Source organism: Podarcis erhardii (assembly GCF_964252035.2).
Source record: "Podarcis erhardii genome assembly, chromosome: 1".
Taxonomy (NCBI): Eukaryota; Metazoa; Chordata; class Lepidosauria; order Squamata; family Lacertidae; genus Podarcis; species Podarcis erhardii.
The window spans coordinates 88,858,944-88,875,770 of NC_138497.1; the positions used below are offsets into that span (position 1 = coordinate 88,858,944).

The window sequence follows — 16,827 nt, forward strand, 5'->3', positions numbered from 1 at the left end:
ATTCCTCTGTTGACTCATTTAAGGGGAATCAAAACAACAAGACGCAGCACCATGAAAACCCTCCATACAAAGAAAAGCAAGATTTGGAGATAGAGGGGGGAGGGGGGGCAGAGACATTGAGGTGGTCAGAGCAGGCTCTTTGACAAAGTCCACTCTTGCTCACACAGAGCAAGAGCAAGTCTTCAGCAGATGGCCTGTGTAGCGAAGTGGCAGTGTAGAGAACGCTGGAGCAGCAATGCTGATTGGCTCCAACTAAGAGAATATCACACTTCCAGACTTCCTGACAGGTGTGGAAGGAAACCATTAAAATTTTTCATTACATAAGAGGCAAAGTAGCACCTGCCCCTGTAATTGCAAACCCTTCCCAGAGGAGAGTGAGATCTAGGCAGGAAGGAAAGACCAAGATTAACGAACAAGGCAGCGCAAACAGAACAATACTGAGATACACCTCACTGGTTCACACCCAGAAGCAGATGAGGCCAGATCTCCTGTACCTTTTAGCACAGCCATGGGGAAACTGCAGCCCCCAGATGTTGATGGACTACAACACCCATTGTCTCAGACCATTGCCATACCACTCAACAGTCCCAATTTAAGCAGGACATCCTGGAATTACAGAAGCCAATCCTGACTTCTGGTTGGATTCTGGAATGTCCTGTCTTTTGGTCTGGCATGAGTCAGTTGGCTCACACCAGAGTGCTGGACTGGAAGATGCTCCATTTTTGGTCTGGCACAAGTCAGCTCTTGGGACCAAAAATGGAGTGTCCTGATTTTGGTACCCAGGATGTTGGAGAGTATTCCATTGGTCACACTAAGCAGGGACTGATGGGAGTTGGAGTCTAATGACATCTGAGGAGCCACAAGTTTCCCTGCTAGAGGATTTCAACAGGGGCAGCTTTTCTCATCCCTAAGCAACAAGCCCCAAAAGTATTTCTTTGATGGCAAAAGGTGCAGGAGCCCTGTCTTCATTTGCATCTGGCCCCACCTATTTGCACCAAAGCAGGCTGCATACCAGGCACATGTGTTTGAACAGTGCAAACCAGACTCTCTTTTCACCTCAGTTGTCCTCTCTCTCCTCTGTAGTTCACTGCTCAGCAGCAGAAGGGGGAGGACCAGTTCATTGTTCTGCACAGGAAGTCAGTGGTGGGATGAAAGGATTTAATCTGTTCCATGTGTGGGTCGCAGCCTGACAGGCGTTGGGTGCTTCCATGCATTGGGATAATTCCCATCAGGCAACATTTCTGCATAGTTTGGATATTGCAAATACAGCTCTCTTTGCCATTCATGCCCCCTTCTTCAGCTGTGGTGGCTGGAAAGGCCTAGTCTGTGTTGCTCAGGCTACAGGGTGTGCAAGAACTGGAAACAGGCATCGGGAAATGAAACAGCCACATTCCACTACAACATGGATCAGCATGAATCTGTAAGTGAGGTAGAGGCATCTGGGCACTTGTCTGAGGGTACCTGGCACCTGATTTTCAAGCTGCAGGGATTTTTATCCACTGAGTTCATCTGCTCTTTTTGAAACATGAATTTTGGAGTGAGAGTCTGACACTGATGAAATTACACACGACTTTTTCCCCCTGGCTCAATCTACAGGATCAGGGCAGGATCCTTATGACTGTTTTCAAAACATGCTGCACTGAAACCACCAAGCTTTCCTTGAAGGCAACTGTCAAAACAAGGGAGATAGTGTCATGTTACTGAATCAGATGAACTGTTCCTGAGGCAATTGTGGCAAGCTTTTAATATATAAATAGACACAGTGCAATCCACCTGGGCTCTGCACTGCCCACAGTTGTCCTTGTGGGCTCCTAGTCATTGTTTTCCTTGTATGCCTTTTCTGATATCCAAGAGTTCAAGGAGCTCCACGACTCTGTTAGGTGAATGCCTAATGTTCTTGAGTTGCATTCTGTATGGCACTACAGGGGTCTATTCCACCAAATGTGCATATACAAAACTTTGTTTCATGAAAGTGGTGCTCAAGAGTGGGCATGAAACCCCACTGAAGTACTTGAATGTAAGTATTTTATCTGTGATTGTTTGTAACACCTGTTTACCTTATTGCTCCTTCCATATCATTTTCTAAGCCTTGGGGGCTCTAAGGGCTTCTCCTCCTCCATTATGTGATCTCAGCTAGTCAGGGATCAGCACGATGACATCACAATTCTACATAGCCAGTCAGATGTGGCTACATGGAGATACCACAAAACCAATGGAATATGGATGGGACTAATTCAAGATTGCCATTTTTTCAAGTCAATAACCACATTCCATCAACACCGCAGAGGCCTGTGGCTGTGCATCCTTGCTCACTCTGAACTCTTGAAAATAGACTATAACATCGCCACAGTCTGTAATCCATATGACAAAGGAGCCCCTGGTGATGCTGGGGCTCTTCCATCATCCATAATATGATTATCTGTGTACATATATAATGTGAAATTGAAGCATGTTAATGGTGTTCCCTATGGGATGAACGACAGGCCCAAAGCCAGGAATTAAATGTAATGTGTATTTGCAAATTTATTGGAAAGTTTCACCAAGGAAGCCAAGAAACTGAGTGGGCAGTTCCAAGAAAACTCCTCAGCTCCTCCTTTGTCCAATTTTTTAATGTGTTAGATAAGCAGGTTGTTAAATGTTATGGCTCTTAGCAAGCCAGCACTTCTTAAAGGTTTGTGTGCAAACTTTGTGGCAGTTTGAAAGCTTGTGCAGTCTTCGTGATATACCCTGGTCTGCTGAAAGGTGTCATAGTACCAACATTTGGTAATGCTGAGAACACATTTGTACTCCCCCAACTCTTGCAGGCTGGGGTTGAACTAGGTTGAACCAAAGCACTTTAGTTCTAAGGGACACTTGTACTGGAAAGGGAGGTGAGAGAAGAACTAGAGGAGCAGATAGCTTTATGTGGCAAGTTCCTTGAAAACACTCTACATAGTGGCCAGCAATGTAGTTTACCAAAGCATGTTCTCCTTCATGGAAAGCACGTGTTGCGGTGGGGTTTAACAAGACATCCCACTGTTGCTGGGTGGGTAAAGGTAGTTGGCCACCATTGCGATTGGGCTCCTCTTGTCATTGGGGAGAATTTGATGTTGCCATTTTGTGGTGGGCAGCCAAGAAGTCTTATATTCCCTGCGTGCAGCATTGCGCTTCCTCTTTTCGCTGCACACATCGGATCACCTGCCCATCCTCCCTATATTTAGGGTTGTTTGCATTGACCTTGCTATGCCTGTCATGGGGTCATCTGCTTTAGGGGCAGGGGCCTGGCAGGAATTTTGTCCATTTGGCTGATTGGCTGGTGCCATTTGGTTTATGCCTACCGCGTAGCAAATCGTCACAACTTGTAAGGTTGCGGTTAGGCATTGCTTTTATGAATTGGTTGGTGGAGGGGCATGGATTGGCTGTGCCTGCCCCTCCAATGCTGCTGCTGCAAGGGTATTCCATTAAAAGAATCAAGGGGCTCGCCATGCTTTTGTCCAAACCCCTGTCAAGGGGCTAGGGCCACGCAAGAGCCCCTGGGAGCATTTGGGGAGAGGTGAGGGCATGGTACCCAGCTCCATCTTTCTCCCCAAAATGTTTTCCCTTTCTGATTTTTGCAGGCGTGCGAATGTCAGTCTGTCCCTGGGCAGGGTCAGATAGTCGCACAATGCCTAAGCAACCACTCACATTTATTTGTATTTTAATAAAGTTGAGGCCAAAATTATGCCAAAAACCTTTTTAAAAAATCTGTGTGAATTGTGTTTTATTGGGGTGGCTTGGGGACCTCGACACACAATTGGAAGTATTGGACATCACGCATAGTGACTGAGGTGCACCTCAGTCAACAGCACCACAGAAGTACATGGTTGCTGATGACATCAGCAGGGACAGCTAACCTGTCAGAACCACGCACTAGCTTGGTGCTGACAGAGATACACCCTGCCTACATTGCCAGCTCCCAGTGATGGAAGGAATTTCCATCACCCCTGCTACAGCACAGGGACACACCACTGTTCCCACCAGCAAATCACTTTGCCAGCTGCCACTGCTGTTAGAATGAAGGCACTGCTTCTGTTTCAGGCATTATTAACCTCTTGCACACAGACATACACACACAAACGCACATAAACGCTGTGCAGCCACCCACCCAAGCACACACAGAGTGCACCTTCTGTCTCTTCATATGGGAAAGAAACCTCTCCCTTACAAAGGTCCAAATCCAACTTCAGAGAAATTCCATAGAAATCCTTACTAGACCTTTTGGACTTTTTTCGAAATTTCCCAGCTGTTTGGTTTCTGGCAATTATCTTCAGATTGTGCTTTGGGCAAACTCCCATGGAAATCTAGGGTAGTACAGACCTCCACCACCCCTTGTGCTGGTCTTGCTGAAACCCTTTCAGCTTCCCTTGGAAATCTTCAGTTTGCATTTGTTCCAAAGCTTGCTTCAGGCAGAACTTCAGGGGTAATTCTGCTCTCGCCTTTGCTCTGAGACCAATTTGGGCACAAAGCCTCCCTGGGGTTGGCAAGACCAGTGAGTGGGTCAACCTAGCCCTTCCTCTGTTTTCAAGAACAAATATTTTAGCAACAATAATTCAAACACATGAAGCAGAGTGATGGACTGTTGTGTACTTTCTTCTTCTGCCATGACTACATAGCACATATTTTGTTTTCCACCTCTGCTAGTTATGCCTTTTTTCTCCAACCTTGAACACAGCTGTCATTTTATTTTAATTCCCCCTAATAATAATCATAATCATAATAATAATAATAAGAGGCTTGATAGCTTTCTTGTCTTTTGCACACAAAAATTTACAGATGAGAGGAAAACAGGAGATGCGGAGGGTAGGGGGAGAGAGGAGAGATCGTGCAAGGAAATTAATGCCCTGGTGAAGAAATTACAGCATCCAACTGCAATTCCCTTGCTCACATTTTTCTTAGAAAGCAGTTAAGTTCCATCTGGCTCTGGGCTGGCTGCCAAATTCAGCTTTAGAATAAGTGAGACTTTCAATTTAAGAAATAAAAAAATGGACCAAGAGGCTACTGCACCCATGGAGAAAGGAGGCAAGGGGTGGGGTGCTCAAAGACTTCATTGTCTGACCCACGGTCCACAACCCCCGTGTGGGTCATTAATCTTTTTAGGGCAATTATCTTAGGGCTTAACAAGGTTGTAAGTATGTGAAAGGGGTTTGGTGTACGATCATATCATCTATCAGATCACATCAAATAAGAATATTGCTGTCCTTGTTGGTAAAGAATCTATATTACAGGGGCAGCAATTCTTGAACTCTAACTCCCATCAGCCCCAGCCAGTGGTCACAAAAGATGGGAGCTGAAGTCCAACTAATTTGGAGGGGTGCCATGTTGACTGCTACACCACATCTTCTGGGACTCACTGTTATGTCTTAATGGCAATTGCTTATTTTGCTAAAAGCAGATTAAAAGGTTGTGGAGGTCTTAGCAGCTAAGCGGCCTTATCTGCTGTGAGATGATTCCTTCAAGACCAAGGATGAGTCATGAGACTGATAGCACCTCTTCAGCTAGAATCTCAGTGGCCCAGAACATTTCAGGATAGCATTGCTCTGGTTTGGGCAGTGACACTATGACTGCACTCAAAACTGTTTGTTGTGGATGTCAGTAGTCTTCAATCTTTTCAGACCTGGAACCCGCCTTTAATCCAAACATGCATTTGGAAACCCTTTTCTTTTTCTTTCTTTCTTTTACCATATATTTCTATGGTGCTGCAGCTGCTATTGCAACTGAACTTTGATCAGGCTGCGAGATGGTGATAGATACCAACCTGCCAGTTGAAGACCAATGGTGTAGATGAGGATCTATGATGAAGGCTTGGCACTGGCTCTCTTCATGGGTCAGCTGGCCTTTGGTTGCTTCCAGCAGACAGCTGGTCAATAAGTTTGTTCTAATGCAGATGCAGTTTTAAGTGGCATAGCCGCGGCATAGAGTGTTAGGTATCTGTTGTCTGTGGAGCTGCTGGAAACCAGAAAGGAAAAAGAGAACTCTTTCCAATCCTCTGATTCATCTTAGCTTGGCCAAAGTCCACCCTTGGAGACAGGGCTTCGGTGCAAATGATGAACCATTGTGTGATGTCACCAGAAAGTTTTTATGAAGGGCTCAGAAAACACGGTGAAAGAAAGACCTGCAGCTTGTTGTGTGCTCTCCAACTGCAAGTATTGTAGAATTTTCCCCTAATAAATGTCCTAATAAATTTGACCAATACCTCAACACTGCTTTTTGTCATTTGAAAACAAGGTCTGCTAACAAAACACAACTGGTTACTTTTTAACCAATAAACCAGTTTGTTTTTTTTAAAAAAAAAGGTTACTGCATGACAGCCAGTTTTGATTTGCAAGAGAAGATTCATAAGAGGTAAGAGTTGTTTAGATAAAGGTTGTGATCTGCCCAGACTATTGAGGTCTCATTCCTCTAAACAGTTCATTCAGCTACAATTTCCACTATTCTCTTGGCTTCAGACCCCCCACCTGCAATATGGAAATAATACTGTGGGCTTATTTTACGTGATGATTGTAAGGGGTGCTGAGATAGCCTATGTGAAGTGCTTCGAATGGAAGACAGTTAAGAGCCCCTGGCTCAGGACAGGCCTCAGACTGTGCTGGTTCTGTGAGCATGCTGAGGAAGCAAATTCGAGATCTGGACATGGCATGCCCGTGCCAACCTCCACTAATGCCCCACTAATATGCCCTCTTTTCCCCAACTCCTCTTCTTGCAGAATTATCTGCCATGCAGTTGCACTTCTGGTAAGTATTGTTTCACCAGCACACCTGCATCACCACCGATGAAACAGCATGGTCCACTCAGGGTGGTCAGGGCTGATGGTCACAAGGACAAGTGCACATTGGAGGTGGGGCTTCTTCTGCACTCTGCTGCCCCTGTCCACAGGTTGAGCTTTCACATTTTTGGAAGGGAACAGTGAGAGACAAGTTCTTCCACAAATAAATACATATGAATTATAAAGTGGCCTCTGAGCTGACACTGAACAGGTTAAACTGAGGAATGAAGATATGAGAGAACTTGGCTTCAGCTTCACCTTCGCCCTAAGATGTTAACAGCTGAGAGTACAAAACTTAGTTTCCTAAGCAGTTTTAGAGGCTGTTGTCTCACCAGGCTTGGCCCAAAGTATACTGTGATCCTCGAGAGTTTGGACAAGGCATGATGAAAAATAAATTGTATTTTAGATAAATGATATATCTTCTGGAATAAAGCTTACTCTTTGGGAACACACATAAACTGCATCCCTTACACTCTTTTTGTGTGAAAAAAAGTCTGCTGTTGACAAGTTATTACCATCAGTAACATAATACAATGGTGTTAGTCATGCCCCAGCACAGTCAGAGGAACTGGCACACTTACTTCACACTTACAGAGGAGGCAGAGACAGTAGTCATCAAAGGATTTGTGAATTACTATTGAAACAAATGGAACAATGAACATTAATCATGAAGTCCTACTCAGGCTAACCCTCGGGCCTCCCTCCGTCTAACTCCCTCGACTCACTCTAACTGAATCTCATTCCTTCTCCCTCAGCTTCTCTCAGCTGATTTTGAATTGCCTAGAATGCTTCTGTCACTCTCCAGCAATTTCTCCCTCAACATTCTAAGAGCATGACACCAGCCCATCAAGAGGCTGGAAATCAAGCATTGCCCAAGTTGTATGGTAGGGGAATAGGTGTGGGAGTACAGTGGAGAACACAAGATTTTGATGCCAAGGCTGAGATAAACCTCCCCATTGCTTCACCTGGATCTGTCATCAGTGGAGCTGGCCATTCTAAGCTCACTTTGATATTTGCCAGTTGGACTGCAAGATGGGGAATTCCAAAATGTCACCTCTTATCAATGTAGGAGTCAGGCCACGAGAGGCACCAGGTTGCCAAATATCATCTGAGGTTTATCACAAGAACCCAGGACTCTTTTTTCTTTAGCAGAAAGCTCATTTAGGCACACCTTAAGCCAGGGGTGGGGATTTTTTTTTTCTGCCTGTGGGTCACATTCTTTTCTGAGCAACCTTCCAAAAGCGTCTTGTTGGCAAGGCCAGAGGTAAAAAGTGTGAAGAATATCCAGGCAAGAAAAAGGCACCATCAGAGCTCAAGGACACATTCTGACCAGGCAAAAGCATTCAAGGAGGGTGAGGAGCAAGGCTGGTGAGAGGTACGTACACTGGAGTTTTGGGTGTGTGTGGCTGTGGTGCCTCAAGGGGGATGCCCCTATCGTCATCAGAGAAGTGCTGGAGGGTATGCAAATAGAAAGGCTTGGGAACAACAATGACATATTTGGCCCTCTAGTGTGAGCTTTAATTTTATGTTGCTGAGTTACGCAGGAAGTGACATAGGCTGAGGCTTCATTTCCTATTGCTTCTGCTCTGGTACACAAAACTCGAAATGCCTGGCCTAGACCTAATGGGTTTCTAGAGTCCAGGCAGCATTGATCTGAATGGCTGAATTATAGAACAAGAGATGCAGAATTGATTTGGAGTGGTTTATGCAGACTGCTGTGTAAGTCTTAAAAGAATCTGTTGGAAAGTGACCATTCCATCACTGGTGAAAAGCAACAAAGCAGCTCCTCCAGGCTCAAATGATGTTGTGGTGTGAAGGCCAGAGTTCAGCATGTCAAGAGGAGACAAGTACAACGGCTGAAAAGGATGCCCAGCAGTTTTTAGAATTTTTTCACCGTCACTTTTTGATCACATACAATATACTGTATTGACTTTGTCAATGTGGAGCTGAAAGGTCAGTTCATCTAGATCTGGAAGGGTGTACGGACTTGAAGCTTGAAGGACCAGTTGAGCCTAAATAGCCTAATTGGACATGAGATTATGGCTGGCATTTATGTCCTCTTTACAAAGACAAAAATAGTAAAATACATCCCTTCAGCAGCAGATAGATATACTGAAACCAAGGCACAAACTTTGATTCCATTTCTGTAAAGGGTCCCCCCTTCACATTTCAAGGTGAGACAAGAATAAACCCTACTCCCAAGAGCATTTGAGTCCACATGTATTTTTCTTTTGTTTGCTATTGATTACTCTGCAAACCTGTTTTGTCTTAGTCTTTCCCAGGCTCCACTCCTATTACTTTAATCTCTTCTAATTTTAGCTATGCAAGACCACAGTGACCCAACTGTTTGATACTAAAATAGAGCAAGGAGTGTTCAAAGCTCAGGCCTTGCACTTCTGTTATGTGCTGAGGGAAATGGTGAGGTGTTTGGCAATGCATGCTGCAAAAGTCCTTAGCGGCAGACATGAAGGAGGAGGATGTTCAACTAAAACAGGGAGATTAAAATAAGGAGACTCTGGCTTCCAGGGTCAAGGTTCTTTTGAGCACTCTGATACAGACAATTTTCACATGGGAAACTTAAAGATAAGATTTGCTTAAAAATGGTTTCCAGCTAGTTTAGACAAGGGCATTCTTTAGAAAAAGTTGTGCATTAGATTTGGATAAATCCTGAATTCCGATGTGAAGCAGGATGCCTCACATGTATGTTCTGGGCTTGTCAGAGGGAAAGTGGGATCTGTAGAAGATGGGCATTAAACAAAACAGGAACCCTTGAAGTGCTCTGTGGCACCTCAGAGATCCACATTTTTTAAAAAAAAAGATGCAGACATGTACTTGCTGAAAGTTAATGTCTCCAAAAGTACCATAATGCCAGGGTAGGAGATGGAGGAAGGGAGAACAGACACCACAGTGTGAAGAGAGAGCGTAGGAAGAGCTCCATTGTGACTGACAAGTCTAGTTTACAATCAGAAGGAATTATTTTGCCAGTGCTCTTCAATGCTTGTTCTTTGGGAATGGCGAGCAGCTTTTCCAGGGAAAAATGTATGTCTCTAAGTCTAAGGAAGACACCAGGGTGGGAAGGGGGAAAGAGAAGGAGTTCCTTTATGAATGACAAGTCTAATTTGTAACGAGAAGGTATGATTTTTACCCAGAAAGCAAATTGCTTTCGGTTCTTCCTACAGGAAAATCAACTTGCATGGTACCTAGCACAAAATCTATCAAGCTTCTATGTGTGTTGCTTTCGATTCTTCCTACAGGAAAATCAACTTGCATGGTACCTAGCACAAAATCTATCAAGCTTCTATGTGTGTTGCTCAGCAAGTTTATTACCCAGGGGCACCTCTCATGCCTATAATCCACAGAACGCCCTCTGCTGCTTGTAGAAAAACCACTGAGGCATGTTCTGAAATTTAGCAGGTTTCAGAATTTCATCAAATTCTGGCAAAAAATAAAGAAGGTTAGAGAAGATTCCTATCTGGGAAAAGCAAACGGCACGTTATAGCAGTATCCAACACAAAACTCCCATATTTATTTGCTTTTAATTTCTCAAGCTTTATCTGCAATACAATATGCCTGCAAATTTCAGCTACTTCTGTCGAACAACAACATTTTTTCCCTCTCAATAGTGAAAGGTGGAATAGAGATGGCCCCAAAATTGTGATGCCCCCAAGCCCAGACGCAGGCATCTTAAATCCTCCCACAGCAGACCTCAGTGAAGACTAGTAGCTTTCATGTCACCAGAACAGGGCATGAAGGCTGCGGGGAGGATGAGCAGAGAAGATAAAAGGAGAAATCAAAGAGAGAGGCTAGCTGGTAAGGAAGATACACTCCGTGCCTTGTTTCCAGTTTTTCTTATACAGGACTAGATTAACCATCAGGCTAAGCATACAATAGAGCAAAGCCTGCATTAATCTTGGGTAAAGAAAAGTGATGGTTGTTGTTGTTGATGATGTCATCACTTTAGCTTACTTTGCTAAAGATCTCTCAGCGGCCTTTGACACCATCGACCATAACATCCTTCTGGACCGTCTAGAGGGGCTGGGAGCTGGGGGCACTGTTATACGGTGGTTCCGCTCCTTTCTCCTGGGCCGTATCCAGAAAGTGGTGGTGGGGGATGAGTGTTCAGACCCCTGGGCTCTCACTTGTGGGGTGCCTCAGGGTTCTGTCCTCTCCCCCATGCTTTTTAATATCTATATGAAGCCGCTGGGAGAGATCATCAGGGGGTTTGGGCTGGGTGTTCATCAGTATGCAGATGACACCCAGTTCTACCTCTCCTTTGAATCAGAACCGGTGAAGGCGGTGAAGGTGCTGTGTGAGTGCCTGGAGGCTGTTGGAGGATGGATGGTGGCTAACAGATTGAGGTTGAATCCTGACAAGACAGAAGTACTGTTTTGGGGGGACAGGGGGCGGGCGGGTGTGGGGGATTCCCTGGTCCTGAATGGGGTAACTGTGCCCCTGAAGGACCAGGTGCGCAGCCTGGGAGTCATTTTGGACTCACAGCTGTCCATGGAGGCACAGGTTAATTCTGTGTCCAGGGCAGCTGTCTACCAGCTCCACCTGGTACGCAGGCTAAGACCCTACCTGCCCGCAGACTGTCTTGCCAGAGTGGTGCATGCTCTAGTTATCTCCCGCTTGGACTACTGCAACACGCTCTACGTGGGGCTACCTTTGAAGGTGACCCGGAAACTGCAATTAATCCAGAATGCGGCAGCTAGACTGGTGACTGGGAGTGGCCGCCGGGACCACATAACACCAGTTCTGAGAGATCTGCATTGGCTCCCAGTACGTTTCCGAGCACAATTCAAAGTGTTGGTGCTGACCTTTAAAGCCCTAAACGGCCTCGGTCCTGTATACCTGAAGGAGTGTCTCCACCCCCATCGTTCAGCCTGGACAATGAGATCCAGAGCCGAGGGCCTTCTGGCGGTTCCCTCATTGCGAGAAGTAAGGTTACAGGGAACCAGGCAGATGGTCTTCTCGGTAGTGGCGCCTGCCCTGTGGAATGCCCTCCCAGCAGATGTCAAAGCAATAAACAACTATTTTACTTTTAAAAGACAACTGAAGGCAGCCCTCTTTAGGGAAGTTTTTAATGTTTGATGCTGTACTGTTTTTAATGTTCAGTTGGAAGCCGCCCAGAGTGGCTGGGGAAACCCAGCCATATGGGCGGGGTATAAATAATAAATTATTATTATTATTATTATTATTATTATTATTATTATTATTATTATTATTATTATTATTTGCTGGGCTCCTTTAAAATTCCTGGTGCTCTAGAAAGTGGCTTTATCATATGACATGAGGTCAGCAGCGGCTTTGCATTCCCAGTTTTGTAAAAAATTGAAATGCTAATAGTGTCTGCACAGAACGTCTGTGTGCAATTGATCACGAGTTGCCACTAGCGACTTGTGCAGATGATTAGCCATGGAAGTCCCCCCTAAGGCCACCATACCTCTAGCCCCAGTCCTATAGGAGTAACATTATAACTGTCCATAGAAGGACAAGGAGTTCTGCAGCTGGGAAAAATGCCTGCTTGCCACTCTGCTGCTGTTGTTGTTTTAGGGTCTGGAAACTGCAGGAGAGGATGTGCCCTGCTTATGCTAGGCATGGCTCATTTTATTTTAAAGGACTCCAGGAACACTCATGTGTTGTAAGAGTGGAGCGGTTGCAAGGAAGGGCACATAGCTCAGTCGCAGAATTAGTGCTTTGCTTATATAAAGTATCAGTTTCAGTCCTTGGAATCTCCTGTTAAATGTTTATCAGCTTGCAGGGCAGAGGGGAGGAAAGAAGTCTGCCCGAGCCTGCAGAGAGCCAACGCCAGTTGGGAAAGAAAGACAATACAGGGCTAGATGAGTCAGTGGCCTGACTCAGTACAAAACAGCTCCTTTTATCATTTAGTTTCTGGAGAACTATAGAAGGGAGAGGAGATTCTCTTTTGTGATGCTATGATTTAATATACAATGGCTGGCAGTTGCAGCCAGTGGGGTGGTATACTGGGAAGTAATAAACCACCGAGTGGTGCCCAAGGGGGAGGGTAGCTAGATGCCTTTCCCTGTGGGTCACAGGGGATGGTCATGGGGCTACGAGTCAGCTGGCGCCAGCACAGTGCAAATGCCCAGCTGATGGCTTGCAATGACTCCCCACTGGCAGCAGCAGCAGCTGCAAACCTGCACTGTGATGACCAAGGATGTCCCAAGATAGTCCTCCCAACTCAAGGTGCTCAGCACAATCATAGAATTGTAGAGTTAGAAAGTACCGCCAGGGCTCATCTAGTTCAAACCCATGCAATGCAGGAAACTCAGCTAAAGCATCCATGACAGGTGGACATCCAACCTCTGCTTAAAAGCCTCCAATGAAGGAAACCTCCAATAACTTCCATCACCATTGCTGGGAATATTTTGTCTGAGTTGGCCTCTCCCAACTGTACCTAGGATTTTTGCAGTATGCAACTCTTGGAGGTTGTCAGAGTCTGAGAATCCCTGGGTGAAAGTAGTAAGAACATCTGCAACCATCCCCTTAGCACTGTTGTTGCAAGTGCAGATCTTGCTGTGCTTTGCTGGAAAGCATTTGGATGCCAGGGCCATCTCTGCAAAACATGCTTCCCAATCAAATCTGATTTTTATTTGATTTTATGATCTGCCATGTGCCTGCAAGCCAGGTGAAGTGCAGCTAGTTCATTATGAGTCCACCCCAGCATAATCTGGCTTTCATTGCCAGAGGCCTGACGGCAAGAAGACGGATGAGGCTTGAGAAGCTCTGCTATTGTCTCCTTTCTCTCTCTCTCCCCCCAAGACCTGATGGGAAAGTGACCTGATGTGCCCAGGAGGCAACATGGATCTGGCTGCTGGGGCAAAAGATGCATCTGGAAATTATTTGGTTGGGGTTTTTTAGTCCCTCTAACACTTCATGAATCTGTGAGTTGGGACAGTCCAATTCCCTTCATTGCTCCCTCCTCTCCCACCCCACTTGCCAGCCCCATCTCCTCACCTATAAGTGAGCATCCCTCCTGATCTTACCTTGTCCCTGGAAAAGCAAAGTGGGATTTCCATGGGTGCAGAAATGGACTGATTCTCCTTCACACCTACATACCATCTTATCTTTAGAATTCATTATTCAGAAGAGTACAGAGCAGGATTCCCCACCATGAAATAGCATTGTTTCACAGTTTGCAATAAGTCTAACAAACCATTTCAAAAACTAATGTTCAAAAGCTGGAGTATTTGTTTTTTGACATGCATTGAGCTTTGCCTGAATGTAGGAATGGGTGATCTGTAGTCCACCAGATATTGTTTAACTCCAACTCTTAGCCACTTCCAGCGTGGCCAATGCTCAGAGATTGTAGGAGGTGTAGCTCAACAACATCTGGAGGGCCACAGATCTTTAAACAATGGCTGGGATCCAAAGAGCTGCTGACAATCACAGAAAGGATTTGTGGTAGCCTAGCCCAGAGGAGTTTTGACTTTTCTTTCTTCAAATCCAAAAATAATGTGTTATGCAGCATGGGGTTTGACTGTCTGAGAAAAATAAGTTTAGCACACAGCCCACAAAAGTTCACAAAATTAATTTTAGGGTTCTGTGGATCCTGGCCAATGTCATTTAAAAAAGCCCCAAACAACACTGTAATTGTTGCTTTGTTTTTACAAAATTACTTTCTTTTCCCCCAAAAAGCTTCTTAAAAAATCATGGTCATTTGCACATCACTATAAATTATTTACTTTGTTTTTGTCTTTTGCATACAGTGGTACCTCAGGTTAAGAACTTAATTCATTCCGGAGGTCCGTTCTTAACCTGAAACTGTTCTTAACCTGAAGCACCACTTTAGCTAATGGGGCCTCCTGCTGCTGCCGTGCTGCCACCGCACAATTTCTGTTCTCATCCTGAAGCAAAGTTCTTAACCTGAGGTACTATTTCTGCATTAGCGGAGTCTGTAACCTGAAGCGTCTATAACCTGAGGTACCACTGAGTTTCAATGGGGATGGTTTTTTGCTATGCAAAATATGAAATATCTACTTTCAGAACCTTAAGAAATTGGCTCCAGTAGCAACAGAAATCTGTTTTCAACCTCCATGTAGTTGGCATGTGTGTTGGAAACAACAATAATGTCACTGATAGGCAGAATGCAAGGATATCTCCTGAAGAGGATAGGCTTGTACCCACATCCTAAATATGTCCATACTGGGGGCTGCATCTCTGCTTGCTCCACTCTACTTACCAGTCCCACATACCCCCTATCCCTCAACAACCCCCCCCCCAAAGTCCCTTATCTCATCTGGGCTCACCACCAATAACAACCCAATGCTCCCCCTCTTGCTGCCACTGCTGTCACAGTACCCTGCCCCCATCCCAGTCCCAGTGCCACCAGAGCTATGAGGGAAGCTCTGTGGCACTGTTCCATTTCACGAGCCATGACTGTTTCATTTAGTTACTATGATAATCTGCATCTTGGACTTTGAATGTTTTTCTAACAGCTGGTGGAGGCTTTGGTGGATGTGATAGTCTTGCAGCATGAAAATAGAGTTTATACCCCAGTATACTTGTTGCTCTCTTCTGTACTCTCCTGTCCAAGTTGAAATTGGTCTCCTGTAGCTATGTAAAATTTGGGAGAGAAGAGTGTTTTGCTAGGGCTGCCATATTTGAAGTAAAATGTCTGACACCTGCAAAGTTGTTGCTTTTGGGGGGGAACAAACCTGGATCATTGAGCTTTTGGGGGGGGATCTACAGTGATTTTAAGCTTCTTGAGCTGTTTTCGCTGCTTTTTCCATCGCATTGACATACATCCGGGTTTTCCCTGACATTTTGCCAATTTGGCTAAATTCTCCCAGACGCCATTTTTTACACCCGAAAACCAGGACATGTCAGGAATTTTCCTGACATATGGCAAGCTTAGTTTAGCTTTCCTCCTACTGTCACTCACTATGTTCTGATATCTGAGATATTGCTTGGAGGGGAGGTGCTTTTGTGGAGCACCACCACCTCTGTCCTCCTTTAGAATCCTAATGCGAGCTAAATGGGAAGTTGTTGCATAAGGCAACACAGGCCAGTGCATGCTCACATTACTAATTTAGCACTTAATGCTTAGTTGAACTGAACTTTGCTCTGAACAAAACTTTAGCATGATACGCAGCAGGAAATTCACCCTAAACCTTGGCATTCAGTTGGACACCGTGCACTGATAGATGCCAGAAGCTGCAACCTGAACTCACCTGGGAGCCCTCCTAGTCTTGACCTGAATACCTGTAACTAAGACCTGATTTACTTTTGACACAGTGGAATCCTTACAAGATGACTTTATCTTGTCAATTTCTCATGCTGACAGCTGGTATTTACTATGTCTGTGAGCCTGCTAGTCCTCACGCTTTTCTAATGACATGGTGTACATATCAGCTGTCCCCCATGTAGGAAGTGCATGCATCAGAAATATCTGCCATGTGAAACTGATGGAAAATATCACGGTGACTTGACCGTATCGAAAAGGAGCATGTGGGTTCATGCCGGAGTCTACAAGCTGCTAACACTGACTTTGCTCCTCTAAATCCCTCAATCACCCAAAAGCTCTCTTAAATCACTCCACCCTTGCTATTCCTTACATTTGGAATCCTGTTCCTGAAAACATTGGTGGTGGCTACCCCTCTCTTCATTCAGGACCAGAGGTGGCAACTTGAAAGCTTAGACTGAATTTCATGCAGCCATTGATACCATTGCATGTGGGTGGCATGGGAAAAATAGGGTGAAGAGGGGCAAAGGGCTGACAGAAAGAGAAAAGGGAATGGTCCCACTTACCTTTAACTTTGATCTACCCCACTTTCCTCTCTGCTCCCCCCACGATGAATTACTCCTGAGAGAATCCAGCCCTTTCCCCACTCAAGACTAGTCTTTTTCTCAGAAGCCTGAAGCATAAACCTTTATTTCTCAACCACAAACAAACCCAAGCCAAAGTATGTTTTGCTGCGCTTGGTCAAACAAGGGATGGAGAAGAAATTTGATTCTGCTTGCATTTAAAGGCAAATTTCCCTAATCTGCATTTTCCAAAACTATGCACAAACCAAAAGACAGCC

The 16,827-nt window shown here is 45.1% G+C and overlaps 1 long non-coding RNA gene across 1 annotated transcript in view; it reads left to right on the plus strand.

Moving 5' to 3' along the window:
* The first annotated feature begins 8,069 nt into the window (after positions 1–8,069).
* Positions 8,070–16,827, plus strand: part of LOC309337195 — a 29,137-nt gene continuing 20,379 nt past the window's right edge. Inside the window, exon 1 of the long non-coding RNA XR_014154139.1 lies at positions 8,070–8,156. This is a non-coding gene — a long non-coding RNA (uncharacterized lncRNA). The remainder of the gene's footprint in view (positions 8,157–16,827) is intronic.